The 16,936-nt window shown below is 34.9% G+C and overlaps 1 protein-coding gene across 2 annotated transcripts in view; it reads right to left on the reverse strand.

The window, feature by feature from the left end:
* SETD3 (SET domain containing 3, actin histidine methyltransferase) overlaps positions 1-16,936 on the reverse strand; it is a 120,109-nt gene that overhangs the window by 52,027 nt on the left and 51,146 nt on the right. The gene's annotated exons all lie outside the window — the stretch shown is intronic.

A 16,936-nucleotide genomic window follows, 5' to 3' on the forward strand; every position in this document is an offset into this window, starting at 1 on the left:
CCATTATACAAAAGAGGAAACAGAAGCAGACAGAGGTTAAGTGACTTGCTCAAGGTCACACAGCTATTAAATGCCTGAGGCAGAATTCGAAGTGAAGTCTTCCTTACTCTAATTACAGCACTCTATCCATTGAGCTGTACCGCTGCACGGACTTTGCCCTAGTTGGCTTCCATGTCTGGAACGCTCTCCCTCCTCACTTCTATTTCTTAAAATCCTTATTGTCCCCTTAGACCCAGGTCAAAAACCAAATCCTGTAGGAGGTCTTTTTTTGGTCCCCTTACCCCCATTCTTCTCCAGTACTATATTCTTCTCCTCTAAGGGTCCCTTCCATAAACTCTGTGCATCTTATACATATCTTCTTATACGAATATTATCTCCTATTAGAATGTAAACTTCATTATCTTTGAATACCCATATCTTAGTATAGTGTCTGACACATGGTTAGCATTTAACAAATGCTTGTTAATTAATGATTGATTATTTTTGTTATTAATAAGGTCTACTTTCCAAGTAGTGAACAAATACTGCATTCCTAATATAAATCAGATTTGGTGTATAATCCTTTAAGCATATTTTTTTGTAACACTCAAAAATATTTATTTCAACACTTCTGCATTGATATTCATTAGACATAATGGTCTAAAATTTTCTTTCTCTGCTTTATCTCTTTCTAGTTTAGGTATTAGGACTATTGTTGATTCATAAAAGAGTTTAATAGAACACTTTTTTTTCCTACTTTTGTAATGAATTTATGTAATGTTGCAGCTAAATGTTTTTTTAAACATCTGAATTTTATATCTATAGCTGCATGCACGCACACAAACACACATACACACATCCATTTGATACTGTTCTTCCTCCCTTTAGAACTTTTTTCTATGGTTTGTTCAATTTCTTTTTCTGAGACAGCTTTACTTAAATTCTCTATTCCAAATTTAGTTAACCTGAGAATTTTATATTTTTGTAAATATTCATTCATTTAATTTGGTATTAGTTTTATTGGCATTTAATTGGGTAAAACAGTTTCTAATAATCTTGTTTCCATTTCATTTGGTGCTACTTATCCTTTTGCATTTTTGACACTGGTAATGTGGTTTTCCTAATTTAAAAAAAAAAAAACAACAAAAAACAAACAAACAAAAAACAGAAGTCAACAAGGCCTCTCTGCTAGCAGACCCTAGAGGAATAATTTTGTTGCTGATCTGCTTGAGGGGCGTGGTCCTACTGCTGGGTTGCTATGGAAACAGGCATTCCCCCTCTCCCCACCCAAACTCTGTCTCTCTCCCAGGCCCCAGGAGCTTGCTGTTGGCCAGCCCCAGGGTGGGGTTTCACTACTGGTCATCAGAGGGGTCAAGGCCTTCCTGATGGTTTGTGTCAACAATTTATTAATTTTATCTTTTTCTTGAAGCAGGTTCTAAATTTATCAATTTTTTTTGCTGTCAATTTAATCTCTTCAATTTTCAGAATTTCTATTTTTGCATTTGGTAGAGATTTTCTGATTTACTTAACAGTTTCTTGGCTGTGGTGTTTGTCTAGTTCTTTGACTTGTTCTACCTCTCCTAATGAAAGTTTTTACAATACAAATTTTCCCTTAAGATTACATCCCAAATTTACATTACATTGTCTCATTGTTGTCATTTTCTTCAATAAATTATTATTTCTATAACTCATACTTGACAGAACAATTCTTTAGGATTATTTAGAATTCATTTAAGTTTGAAACCTTTCTTCAAAGGCCTTTTATTGATTATAATTTTTATCACAATGTGGTCAGTAAAGGATATGTTTAATAATTCTGTCTTATTTCACCTGTTTATGAAGTTTTTATGCACTATAAAAGTTGGTTTTAAAAGTAGATAATTGAAATTTTCTTCATTTTTTTTCAGTCTTTTGATTTTGTTAATTACTCGTTTACTAAAATCATTTTCTTTGCTCCATTCTAATTTTCAGAGAGTCTACTTCCATTACCACCAACTATTCTAAACGATGTATTTCCTTCTGATCCTTCAGAGTTCTTATTTTGCATATAATATTGTTTTAGATCTTTTTGCTTCATTTCCTCTCTAGCTGCTTGAGGTCCTTATAGCCAAGACTTTTTTTGAATGGGGGCAGGGATGGGGAGGGTGTTTGACATTCTGCTTACAGTAGATATTTCTTCTTTAGTTTTTATTTCTTGGATATCTCATGACCCATAGTATTCTTTCACTGTGTTCAGTGTCTTCTTCTGTTTACTTATATCTCCAGCCTCAGTTCCTGATTTCGAACTTTGTCCTAGGGTCAGGTTCTTCTCCTCCAACACTCCTGGATGTGGTAGTCACGCTTTACTTAATCCTGTCCCTACTTTCTGGGCTCCTCTTACTCTCTGAATTATTTAATCCTGTCTATTCTAGACCCACATTCTCTGATTCGTGACCCCATAATTACTTCATCTCTTACTTTTCTCTGTATTCCTCATCTATCAAAGCTTTCAAAGTATCCATTTGAGGTTCTCTTCTCTGGGTGATTTCGAATACTGCCTTGAAGAACTTGCTCCATGGATTCCCTCTTCCCACTGTTCCTCACTCCCAGAACAATGCCAATTATTTTAAATGTCAGAAAGGACATTGACCCATGGTAGGGCCTCAACCCTATCACATCCCTGATTATGGAGCCCACCACTAATACATACTCTTTCCTGGCTACCTTTTTTCCCCACATCTGCCTCAAAATCTACTGCCTAGGTTCATGTTCTCCCTCTTCTCTCAGATGCCAGTTGCTCTCAGAAGTTTCAAATTCCTCCACTCTGGATGTAGGACAAGTAGACTTCAGAAACCAAATCCCCCCCAGGCCACACCCAATGTAAGATTCATGTCTCCCTTCACACACCATCTCTCTTCACACTCTAAGCATGGTGTCATCAGATCCATAATGTCCCATGTTGTTTGGGATGCTCCAAGGTTTCAAAAGAGAAATGAGAATTATGAGAATAAAACTTAGGGCCTCTATAGGAAAAATAACGGAGAGAATAGAAAAACTGAAATCTGCAATGGCAAACCTCACCAAAGAAACAAAAAGAGAACAATAGATTAGGAAGGCAAATACACAGAAATGAAGGACAATCTAGAAGCAGAGAAGTAAAAACCATAACATTAAAAGAAAATCTGTTCACCATTCAAGCAAAACATATCAATCTTGAAGAGCAGATGCATAAAGACAAATCTAAGGATCATAGGTCTCTCAGAAGAACACAGCAGGACAAAAAACCTTAATACCACAATGCAGAATATAATAGTAGAGAACTGCCCAGAACTTTTGAACACATAAAATGAAATACAAATTGAAAGAATTCACATCCAGAAAAACAAAGAACCCAAGACTGAAAACTCTAAAACACATAAGTGGTTAAATTTAACAATTCAGACTTCAAGCGCCAAGATGATGAAGTGAGGAAGGAACCTTCTGAAGCCCTATCAAATTTCCCTCCAAACAACTAGAAAACCACCTCAGAATTGATCTAGGAGCATGTTTGATGGTTACATATGAAACGTTAAATACAACTTCTTTTCCATTTTTCTTCAATTACTTCAATTCTTCAACACCATACAGTGTAATTTACATGGGTATTTTCTCCACCAAAGCAGATCACAGCCCCTGATATAAATGAGTAAAAGGTCTTTAAGAGTTACTATAGCCAAAAAAATCAATCCTCCTTGAGTTAGCACGATGAGGGTTCTCTCTTAATTAGTCCTTAGACAGCAAACCACAGTCCAACATAGGCTCATACTTGAAGTCTGGAAAGACCAGTCAGAACTTAACACTGCTTTTACAGTCTTCAAGAATCTATCATCAACTTCATGCCACAATGAAGCAACCAAATAGGACTTTAATGGAGGGTCCTTTCTACATTTTAAAAATAGAGCTATCCAATTTGGAGCCAAATGCTGCCCTTCCTTCCTTTGACATATCTCTCTGTTTCACCCTGTTCCCTCCATTACTACTGTCATCAATGTAATCTAGGTTCTCATGCCCTCATATCTACATTACCATCCTCAATGTTACTTCTGAGCCTAAACTCTTGCCTCTACAATTCATTCACTATATCATTGCTAATGTAAACCTTCAATTTCATCATGTCACTTCCCTGTGCTCAAGAACTTACAACAGTACTAACATCAAGGACAAACTCATACTGTATTCAAAAAATGCTGATTAATATAGTTGATGTCAACCTGAAAGATCACTAGATGGTAAGCCACAGGACTCTGTCCTTGGCCTTATTCTAAAACCAAAGATGAGAGTGAAAATATAAAAGCCAATCATATCAAACCTGTGAATGATACAAAACTACAAAGGATCACTAACATACTGATTCTGAATTATCCTGATAGGCTCAAACAATGACACAAAAGAAAAGGAAATAGTACAATAATAGAGTAAAAATGTACAAGAGTTACAATTAGGCTCAAAAAATCCACTACATGAAGTGCTATATGAGGAAATTATCACTTGACTAGTACCAGTTAACATAAAAAAGACCTTGGGATTTGAGTTGATCACCAATTTTGTATGAATTAGTATGATACATGCTTGAAATATATTTTGGTATTAGATTTTGAGAGATTGAGAGTGCTTTGTAGAGAGCAGATGCTAAATTAACATTTGTTGAATTCTTGATCAACTAGTTTCTAAGAAGAGTGATCAGGATGGTAAAAGGCAAAAAATATACTTTATGAGTACCCACTGAGAGACTTGAGAATGTGCAGCTTGGATGGACTTGATGGGGGTATGTATGCATGTACGATATATGGTAATTGGTCTTCAACTATCTAAAGGGACTTTACATGGATACTAGATTAGAGTTATTCTTTGGTGCACTAGATAGAAGGCAGGACAAGGAGCAATGAGTATTAGTTTTGCGCAAGCAGATTCCAACTCAATATAAATGAGAACCTTCTGGCCATCATTAGAGCCATCTAAAATGGAATGCTCCCCATCACTGTGAGTACTTGAGCAGAGGCAAGATAACCATCTATCAGGGGCACTGCAGAACAGGTGTCTGAACTGAAACAATATATCTCTAAGGCCCCTATTACTTCTTAGACTATGATTTTTTCAGTTTAGGGTGGAATTCAGCAAAATTGAAATAGGACAGTTAAACATGGTTGGGGGGGGTCAATCTTATTTGGGCAAGCTATTAATTTTTTTAAATGGTAAATACCAGACTAATTTAAATATACTCAGAAGGAAATATAAAGTACTAATATCAATAGTTGTAATCAGCTATGTTCACACATTTAAGTTAGTGTCATGCACTTCAAGTCATAAGCAGTCTGGTAGGTTGAAAAATAACATGTTCCATGTATCTGAAATAAAAAAAATTAGTTGTTGAATTTTGAACTAACTGAAAATTCAGTTACCTTTAAATACAGCATAAAATATGGCATATTTCATTAATATTGAGGTGAAAAAGGCATCATCAATAACTATGCAGAGAAAAAGCTAATAGATCCCATTCTAATCACTAAGAGAAAAACAGTATGAAACAGCTACTATATTATGCAGGAACATTTTTGTAATTTTTCTGATACAGAAATCAATATAGTGGATTTCCATTAATGTCAAAGTTTTGAACAGTTACATCTAGAGGACTATAAGCATAGTAGGTATTAGAATGAGACACCAAATAGCCAGAGAGTAACAGTTTTCAATCATTGTTAGCAATGGCTAGATTTAATATATGATGTAAATTTAGAAAGGCTGCAAGCTATTCTATCCTTCTTTCTAAGAATCATAATCATGAATAACATTAACTGACAGTCTTAACAAAGTACATATACCCAAGTCTGAACAGGCCAAGAAACCAAGACTTTTAGTTGATCTTGGTGAAATAGAACATTCTTAAGTCAGTCATAAGGAAATGTGTCATTTCCTATGCTCCATGTAGATAAAAAGGATTAATTCTTCAGTTCTGCTGATATAGAAATTTGTACAGCTTTCTTTGAAAAGAATCCATCACCAAGTGGTCTCGTAAGTTTACTATAATGGATCTGCCAAATGTGATGAAAGTCTTCCTTGCCTATTCCTGACATTGCAAATGTATCAGCTGATGTCACTGTCTGTCTATCCGTGAACCCTTGTTATTGCCGTATGATCAAATTATCTTCTTAGTATATATTTCCTTTATAACATCTCTTTCCCTACTCCATGTGCCACTTCACTGCCCACCATGTAATACTCATTTTCAGTTCTCTAGAGACTACTGTGTCCCATGTCTACAAGCAATATATTACAACACTACTATTAAAAAGACGGGCCTTTGTTCCAAGAGAAGGGTGGGGTCAATGGAGAAATGCTGCAATTTTCTAATTACAATATAGATTTTCCTCATCTGTGATTCTGAGCTGAACTCAATGTCCATGTGTATCATTTGTCCCAGATGCACGTGTGTGTAAACAGACACAAATACATATATGTGTATATATGTATGTATGAATACGCACACAAATAAGACAGGCTCTACAGTTTGTGCATCCAATTTCACGTCAATTTGTAAAACAGACCTTCACTCCCTTGGTCTTTCATTAAGTCAGACAAAACTCAAGTGGTTATATAGATCTCTAGGAGGCTCTGCAATGTCTCCTGAACTGATGCAACTGATGCAATGTCATCAGTAAACAGAAGCAGTTGGATAACCTAATTATTCAAGGAAATCATTTTTCAACTTAGATTCTGTGCTAGATCTCCTCCATCAAAGTGCCAACACTTTCATCAAGCATACATTTCCCTGGTTTTATGCCTAGCCTGCTGTTGGAGGGTCAATGAACAGTTATTTTTGTAATTTATCTTTCAAGGAATTTTTAAATGATTTTGATGCATAAGATGAGAGATACCTTGCTGGAAGACAGCTGTTAAGGTAATATTTTCTACACTGAATCAAATGCTTTTTTCATAATTAACAAACAATAAGTACAGTGGGACACATGTATTCTCAACAAATTTTAGGTGACTGTGACATAGTAAAGATGTGGTCCATTGTGTAACATTGTTTGCTAACACCTGTATTAACTTCAACAGTAATGTCCCGGGTCAATGTGTAGAGATATTGCAATGGAAAAATTTGTAGGCATACAGGCTGATAGTTTTGATGTTCTCTTGGTCACCTTTTTTCTCCCCTAATATTAGCTACGTCACAGATGCTTTCCACACCTTTAGGATTTTTCCTTCCTTTGCATACAAGAAGGTTGAACTAGAGGGCCTCTGAGGTTCCTGTCAACTCCAGAACTATGAGCCAATGACCCCACATAATGAAATGATCCCTTAGCAGTCTCACAATTAAGTCATGCCCAGCACACGACATAACTTCTCTTATAACCTGCATCCAATCCAGTTACTTTTCTAGACTTTATTCTCATTACTGCCATTTTACCACACATCCGGGACTCCGATGTTAAAAGTCCTAGTGTGGTGTTGCTATTGTTCTTGATTGTTAAGTTTGTTACAAAAAAGATCTTTTCAATTTTTCTTCTGTTTACTGTTTTCATTGTCAAATGCCCTCAGGAAGACTTTGCATAGTTGTTTCTCTTGCTAAGCTTTCTTTAAATTGGTTTTACCTGCTATCGTTTCTCTATGCTTTACAAAACTACTCATAATCATCCATCAGCCTCCTCCGTAAGATTTTATGAATGAGTTTATATTCTATGAGTTTATATAATGACTTTATATTCTTGCTTGGCAAGTAAGTCAAGTGTTTACTAACTAACATGCTTTGGGTGTTCTTCTAGTCTCCTTGTGTTGGCAATTGTCTTACATAAGACTGATTTTTTGAAATTATTATAAACAGTGTCATTACTGCTGCTGATCATTATCTATTTTTCATTATCAATTAATTGCCTAAATAGTTTAGGATTGAGTTATTTCAACTATATATTGTGTCTTTTTTCATTATTCCTTCCTGTTTTACTAATTTCGATCACTGTTTTGACAAATCAATGGCCTGACTGTACACAGAATGGCTGATCCCTAGTCACCTGCGATACAAAAGACAAAAAGGAAATAGTCTCTGACCTTCAGGGGTTCTTTTGGGAGGAAACAACATACACATCATTAAGTAGCTACAAACCATAAACAAAGTAAATACAAAAAAAATTTCAAGGGAGGAGAAAGAGTACCAACAACTAGGAGATTAGGAAAGACTTCCTACAGGAGGTGACATTGAACTGGGCCTTGAAGGAAATTCCAAAAAGGGAAGATAAGGAAGAACATGGAGAATGGGCAAAGGCACAAAGGGAGGAAGTAGATGCGAGGAATTAGCATACTGCTCTCTGCTACTTCTAGATGATTCCCTAACCACCATCCTTGTGTAAAGCATAAACTATTGCTCTCAGAAGGGACCTCAAAGGCAATCTAGTCCAGACTATACCTAGATGAGATCCATTCTACAATATACCTACTGGCAGACATCTAATCTTTGTTTAAATAACTACAAATAAGCATGTCCTGAGATATCCAGATACAACCTGAGTTAAATGACATATCTACTGAGGAAATAAGATACCATATCCTAACTTTTTTTAGAAAGTCATGTCCAAATTAAAGGAGATCACAGGCTGTAGAGCTTTAAGGGAATTTATTGGGGAACTAAATTATACATATAATTTGGTAATTAAGGAAATCTCCAAGTATTGGAAAAATATGAAGAAAATAGGAACAAAGAGAATAAGTAATAGTAGAGAACATATATGATTTTGGACAATTGTCCATCAAAGTTGAGTATTCCTAATACTGTGGTATCCTGAACATCATGGATTCACTTTCTCACTAAAACACAAAAGACACCTTAAATTAGCCTTTTGAGAATCTCTTCTATTGAAGCATATTATATTTACTACAATACCCCACAAATTCCTTCAAAATTTCTAATGCCTTTTCTTCTCCATTAATCTAACATAGGTCTCTTTCTCCCGTCAATATTATCAGGTTTTTTCTTACATCCATCTTTAGTTCATGCTTTTAGTATTTTCCTTCCCACCCTGACTCTCTAGGTATCAAAATTCCATCAATATTTCAAGAGCTATACCATACTGATATCTTCTCTTCCTGACTTTTGCCAAAAACTGACTTTTGGACACATGTATACTTTTGTATTATTCTATATTTTGTGTACATCCTGTTTTCTCAATAAGATTATAAGCTCTTTGGAAGCAGCAATATTATTGTACTTTGTACCCCCCACAGAATTTTCAGTATGATGCTAAGTACATATTTACTGAGTAGGTATTCAGTAAATGCTTATTAAAATGAATTGAAGATATAAAGGAAAACAACACTGAAAAACTGCAGACATCTGCTCAAGGAAGTGCCTAACTATAATTTCATAGGACCAATAGTGAAGTATGTTCCCAATCTCTTAGCAGAGAGGTATGGTGTAAGGCATATATTTTCATACACAGCCCATTTTTAATTTGTTTGGCTTGACTGTACTTGTTACAAAGAAGGGTTCTACTGAGGGGAGGAGAGAATTACTGGACTATGATGTCAAAAAAGAGCATCAGTAAAATATGCAGAAAATAAAATGAATTGATTTGATTGGTTTCATAATATAATATTCTACATTGCTGGTCAGTCTTCTGTGATTCACTGAAGTACAGTAATCAAAGTATGGTCTAGGATAATAGTAGTAAGGAGTATGCCAAATCCTCCAAATAGAAAGGAATTTGTAAGACAAAATATTCTAAAATGTGGCTATAAGCAGACCCAGGGCCTCCAAGGGAATGTCTACCCAAACAACATTGCCATGTCCTCCCTCCAGCACTGATTTTATTCTGGAGGCTCTAAAGCTGGGGTCCTACCCTAATCAGCCCAACAATATCATTGCAGTAATATAGTCAGATAGAAAATATGGATGATACTTGACTAGGAAGAATTACAAAACTGACACAGAAACAAACCATCGGAGGACTCATTTATCTAGAGATCTGTTACAAGTCCAATCCAATTAAAAGAAGAGAATCTGATATATTGCTATCTCCCCTTACCGCCTCCTAGTTCTAAGTCCCAGGCTATAGTAATTTCAACATTCGGAAGGTAAATTGCTAATATAATGTCTGTCACATTAGCAGCAGCTTAATAAGTGCTTGTTGAATTAACTAAACCTTCAAGATGATACAAGCTAACCCCCTTATTTTACAAATGATGGAATTTGGGGCAAAGAAATGAAGTGTCTTAGTAAAGGTCACTATTCAAAAGAAAGAACTAGTTGAAGTAAAAGTAGCAGAAACTTTATAAGCAAATGACATCATTATCATGGAAGACTACACTAAGTATTCAGAATGAAGGAGGTGATAATCTCATTGAATCTGCCTGGGTCTGGCCAAATCTGGCCTACGTTCATTTCTGGGCATCACATTTTACGAAGGACATTAATGATCTCTACTGCAAGTAAATAACTAGAACGGTGAGAGGACTTGAAACCATGCCACATGAGGACTGATTAAAGGAACTAATGACATGTAGCACTAAAGAGAAAACATTTAAGCGGAACATGATAATTGTCTTCATCTACCTTAAGGGCTATAATTCAGAAAAGGGGTTTCCTACATGGGAGGGGAGGGACAGAAAAAGAAAAGTAGATATTGATATGATGTAAGGAAAAACTTTCAAAAAATCAGAAATGTCCAAAGGGAAAAGAGCATTTTTGGGAAGTTAACAGGCTCCCTCTCACTAAAAGTTTTTCAAGTTGAGGTCATATGGTCGGTCACTTGACAACACTATAAGAATGGATTTTTGGTAAAATACAGGTTAGACTAAATGATCACAGGTCCCTCACAACTCTGTGATTCTGTGTGATTTCAGTCTAAAAATTCTTTGAGTGTAAGGTTTCTTATTATCTAAAACAATTTAATTCCCCTCCTCATGAAGCATATCAAAACAGACTTATTTAAAATGGGAAGTCTTAGAAAGCAATCTGCACAAATAAACGCTCACCTTGTGAGCACAACTATAATAAATACAGTATCATAGAGAAAACAGATACCTAGATAAATATAGATATATACAAAAACAGATTGCCAGTTCTGCAAAAATGCATTAAAAACCTGTCCTAAGGAATTTATATTCACTTGCGCTTACCACCACTACTATTTTCCTATGGAAAAAACTCATAGCCTTGAACTAAGGGTAATACCAAAATGAACAATTCATATTTTTTTTGTGCTTTTTCTCAAAGTAACTTGTGACTCTTTCCCATAAAGAAAACAACAGAGAATCTGTGAAATATTTTGCTAAAATTTAGGAAACTGAATCCACAGCATTCTCTGAGCTAGCAGTCTAGCAATCTTCTCAAAAAGGAAAATGAGGTTACTCTGATAGGTATGATTGCTCATGATGACCCCATGCTAAATTTTAGTGATCACTGCCTCTCTAAGAATTCAAAAATCATTAAAGGATGTTCGACTAGATGATCTCTAAGATCTCTTCCAGATGTATGACTATGATCCTCTAATAATGCGTTCTAATAAAAATACACAATGACAAACATTAAGGTCTACGTTAACACTAAAAAGAAATTGAACTCTTGTTAACTGAAATCACAAATTTTCATCCTAGAAAACTGATACAGAAAACTCCTTCTTAGACAGCATTGGGGAGAGGAAGTGGCTCTCTGGGAGAGACAGATGTTAAAGAGGAAATATTTGACTGTGACATAAAAACAAAAGGTAACAAAAAACTTCTTTAAAAACATGTTCTAGAGTTTTACCAGGAATAGAAAACAAATTTGTGGATGGCCATGAACAACGAATTCATCACCTTGTGGTCACTTTACTAGTAATAAGCTTCTTCATACTTAGCTAGACTGGTCCTTGGCAAGCAGACAATTTATAATCTGGACCATACCTGAAGCCTTTCCAGCATGGCAGAATTTGCAAGATTCTGTATGCTCTTGGCATAATCTTCTAGAATGCAGGGTAGCTTCCATCCTATGATGAAGTATCACAGGAGGACTTCTGGAATCTTCAAACTATAGGGCAGTGAGTTGGACTTCCTCAAGTTGACTTTGTCTCGAAGTATCAAAGAAGTTACATTCACTGGTCTATAGTTAGTCAGCCCTCTTCCCTTTTTTTTCTTTTCCAAATCAGACACATTTGCCTGCAATGCTGTGGCATTTCCCCCATTTTCTAAGATCTTTAGAAGATCACTGACAGCAGCTTAGCAATTTTATCTGTCATTTTTTAGAACTCGAGGATGTAGTTCATTTAGGGCTAGTGACTTGAACTTGAAGGGCAGCTATATGCTGTCTTACCATCTCCTCAATGATCTTGGGTTTCTACTCCTTGAAAATCATTTTTGTTCTTTCCTCCCCAGTCCAAAGATCATTCTCCTTTTAAGAGAAAACAGAAGCAACGTAAGAGTTGAGTAGTTCAATTTTTTTTTTTTTACTATCATCCATTATTATCATCCTATCCACCATGAGCAGTGGTCCTATCATTTCCTTTATCTTCCTTTTGCCTGAACCATCACAAACAAAAAATCATGTCCTAAGCAATTATTGCCAGGTGCAGCTCATTTGGAGCTTTAGCTGATACTATTCTTACATAACTGTAGTACTTTTCTGTATTCGTCCTGTTACCTCCTCTTGCTTCCATCTTCTATACATGTCTTTAAAAATCTCAGTTGATCAGTGAATTTCTTGTGCGTACTCATTAGTCTCTTTAGGTGGCACTGACTTTCCTTTCAATGGAATCCATTCTTGAGTCTTCAGAATTTCATTCTTGGTAGTCTCTTATCTTAGGAGGGCTTTCCTCTAAAAAATATTAGGCCTTTGGATTCTACCTATACTTTCCTTGTATTGTCTGATATCTGCTCTCCCCAAAAATCTAAGGTGCATGTCAACACAGATCATGTCCAGCATTCCTCCCTTCTATCATGAACTCTGAGGAAATTGGTCACTTGCCCTTGCCGCCAAGGTTTCTGTAATTTCTACTTCAGCAACCAGTTCCTCCTTGTAAATCAGAATCCGGTCCAGAATTGCAGTTCCCCTTGTTACTTCCTTTATCTTTTGAGGTATAAGATTATCATTATAGCAAATCCCAAATGCATCAGCTGCTCTGCTTTTAAGAAGGAAAGGGAAAGGGATGGAGAAAAGGGAAAATGAGGGTGTGAGCAAACAAAACAGAATTCCAACAGATGTCTAGATAGCTTCACTATGTTTCCATGCCAAGTTTATGATCTGATTTCCAAATTCCATAGATAATTTCTCCTTTCTAGGTGGTCTGAATATTATTCCTCTTTTATCCCCCAGAAAACACTGCTTTTCTTTTCCTCCTCTTATGAATTCTCATCCAAATGCATACTATACTGTCTTGTTAATATATATAATGCTACAATACTACAATCCTCACCCCTATCAAACATGTTCCTTTTAAAAAAGGTGCACTCTTCTACAATCATAGTCCAAGCACAAGTCCCATTCCATCAAATCTCAGTGATGTCTAAGAAGTCAAATGGCTCACTATGGAAGAGATTGCTGGATGCTGAAGTTAGAAGAATATGATATGGGGCACCTGAGTACCAAATATAGTTAGTATTGCTGATTCTTTCTGAATTCACTTTGACCTACCTATTGTTTAAAAAAAAAAAGATCCTCATCAATTTGCCTTCTACATTTAAAATGAACATGTGATAAATCTATTTTAACAATTATAGTCTGTCATCTAATCCGTACTTTCCAAGTAATAATAACAGTACCTCTACTTTGAGGTCACCTCTGGTCTATATCATGACAGACACTTTCTTAAAATATTAGTCAAAGAAAAGTTGCTATAAAAAGTCACTTTAGTTTATTCAACTTGTGACTTCTTTGCTAATGTTAGGTGATTATGTTTTCTGTGTAAGATAAGAATTATACTTTGTTAAATCAAGCAGTGAAAATTATAAAACATAAGCCAGGGAGAGTATTTAAAACAATATGGACTAACCAAAAAATAAGCCAATTGGGAAGTATTTTAAACTAGAAAAAAATGTAAAAATCAAGATTTTTGCCTGTGTTTCAAGTAATAATCTACTCCCTCAATTTCCTGATCTCTTTAATTTGCCCCTTTGGGGAATATTCACTTAAGGAATTCTAATAGATCTCATTGTTACTTCTGACCTTCTCTCTTTAAACCTCATTCACAACTGGCCTAATTCTCTCCTAGCCAGTATTCATGTTCCCCTTCCCTCTGAAATCTTCCCTGATTAATTTGGAGATGTGGACATTTCTCTGCACCACACTCTAAATATGTGGTTTTCTCTTCACTCACCATCATAAAACTGTATTTAATCCTCTTGGGGTTTCTTCATCTGCCTATATATTCCTTATGACAACTGTGTTCACATCAGATCTTAGATTGTAAGCTCTTAAACAATAGCAGTTTCAGCTTAACTAGTTTGTACCGTGCTACAAGTAAAAAAAAGGTCATTAATAAATCAGCTTACATGGTCACCAAACCCATTTACAACAATCACAGTAATGTCTGAAATGAAATAGTACACTTTTTGCTATAGTAGGTATCACCTGTTTCTGTTTGTTTAATGGTGATTTCAGATATTTGCTCATTCATATTATCTAAGTAAAACCACCTGAAAGGAGTAACAAAAGATGAGAACTTGAGATTTTTATAGAAAGATAATAATAATTAGTAATATAGGACTGGTTATTTGTCCAAAAAATAAAAATAACTGAGGCAAAATGTTTTTCAAATCTTTTTAATTTCTGTGAAAGAATTTCTACTATTCTTGCAGACAACTGAGATTTAGAGAAGACATTTCAAATCTATAAGGTATAGAGCAATACATACAATGACCACAATAGCAATGTAAATGAAAAAAAATTACTAAAAAGGAATCTGAACACTGAATAATTTTAAAAACTAATAATGGTTCTAGAGAAGATTTAAGGAAATAAGCCTTCCTCCTTTTTAGCACAGAGATGGGGACTATTAGGATAGAATGTTGTAAACAAGCAATTTCTTTATCAGATTTTCTGCTTAATTATTTTGTTGTTATTGCTGTTACATGGGAGAGTTCAATTTCCAAGTGGGATGAGGTTAGAAAGTATATTTCCAAAAATTTCCATGACATGAAAGTCATAATAAAAGTTACATTTTAAAACAAGTTCATGAAGTATGAAAATACCTGTATTATAGAAAGCAACTAGAAATACATTATACTGCTACTTATATTTGATGTAAAGTGAGTTCATCTTGAACTCTAAGAAGGTTTATCACTTCAAGTACCAAAAGGTCATTATTAGAAGGGTAATCAGGGTTCTCCTTTTAAGGCACTCTTATGAAAAAGGATCCAGAGTTAGGAAAACCTTGATTTAAATGCAACCTCAGATACTTATTTGCTGCATGATCCCAGGCAAGTCACCTAATTTCTATCTGCTTCAGATTTTTATCAGTAAATTGAGGATGATAATAGAACCTACTTCCTATGGTTGTTGTGAGGATAAAATGAGGTGTCTGTAAAGAGCTTTGAAAACCTTAAAGCGTATATAAATGCTAGTTATTATCATGGCACAGACTATGATAACATCATTATAGCAAGATTTTCTATTTATATCCCTAGCACAGAACACAGAGTAGGCACTTAACTTCTGGTTGACTTACTGATATAAAATTTTCTAGGACTTTAAAGGAAATTTTAACTTTTAACTAAAAAAAAAATGCAATAAGCAATTTTGCAAATGAAAGTGACATGTCAAAAGTAAAGCACTAACTAGATCTTCAATCTATTTGCCACTGTTTCAGTATCTCTAATCTGAAAATGGAACTGATTTCTCCCAGTGAAAGTTATCATGTTTTTGGCAATACCTTTGTTAGAGATTACTGAAAAGAAATGTTATTCCATTTGTTGTACTAGAGAGTTTAGAAAGCTAGAAGTAGATATTGCTTAGTCATCAAAATACATACAATTGAAAACTTAAATTAAATAAAACTTTTAAGAGTTTGATTTTAGTGTTTGTAATTAACATTAAAACCAAAGTTTAAAATAAGTGATTTTAGAACTATACTTAAGTATAGAACCCATATATTTTTATTTACTTCTTTTGGTGTTTTGAAAAGTCAAACTGGTAGATCTAAAAAAAAAAAAAGTTAGCAGGTTTTCCTGAATTACTAAAGTTTCAAATTTAACAGTTAAATATATTATGCTTCTTTTGATTTGAATGTTTTGCCCTAAGAAAAGCTATAACAGTTATCAATTTTTATTAGGGTAATACACAAGCCACATGTATGGAATAGAAAGAAGAAAAACAGTTCTTGAAGTATTTGTGGTAAATATATGGAATGTTTAAATGTGACTTAAGGTAAAAGTAATAATTAATGAACACTAAGGATAAATCTGAAAAATTACAAGTAATATTAAGTCATCTGCCAGTAAATATCAAGGACAGAAAACAGGCATATGAAAAAGATCTGGCTCAAATGACAGCCCAACAGATAAGCAAATATGAGGCAATGTGAAAATGAACAGAAAGCTAGAGAAAATAACAAGATGATGGTGGGGAAGGCTTTCCAGAAGAAGTGGCATCACTACAGTATCCTGAAGGAAGATAAAGAATCTGAGAAATGGAGATAAGAAGAGAACCCATTCCAGTCATGTGGGATAGCTTTTACAAATACATGGAGACATAGGTTGACACATCAAATTGAAAGAACACCAATTCGGCTGCAGTCCATTAGAAAAATAAAGCTGGGAAGATAGGTTGAAGCCAAATTGGCATAAAAACCTAAGAGCTATCTTTTGAGAGCTTTAGGAAGGGAAGTAAGAGAAGGTTGAGAAGGCTTTTCCCTTCTCTCTTTTCTTAACTCATGAAGGAATAACGAGCTTGGTTCTTTTTCAACTGCCAGATTAGGATAACTATGGAGCAGATGAGTGAAACACAGAGAACAGTCAGTTCTAACTCAAATGCTCCTAA

This window comes from Vombatus ursinus, unplaced genomic scaffold (assembly GCF_900497805.2).
Source record: "Vombatus ursinus unplaced genomic scaffold, bare-nosed wombat genome assembly UNPS02007284.1, whole genome shotgun sequence".
In the NCBI taxonomy this organism is placed as follows: Eukaryota; Metazoa; Chordata; class Mammalia; order Diprotodontia; family Vombatidae; genus Vombatus; species Vombatus ursinus.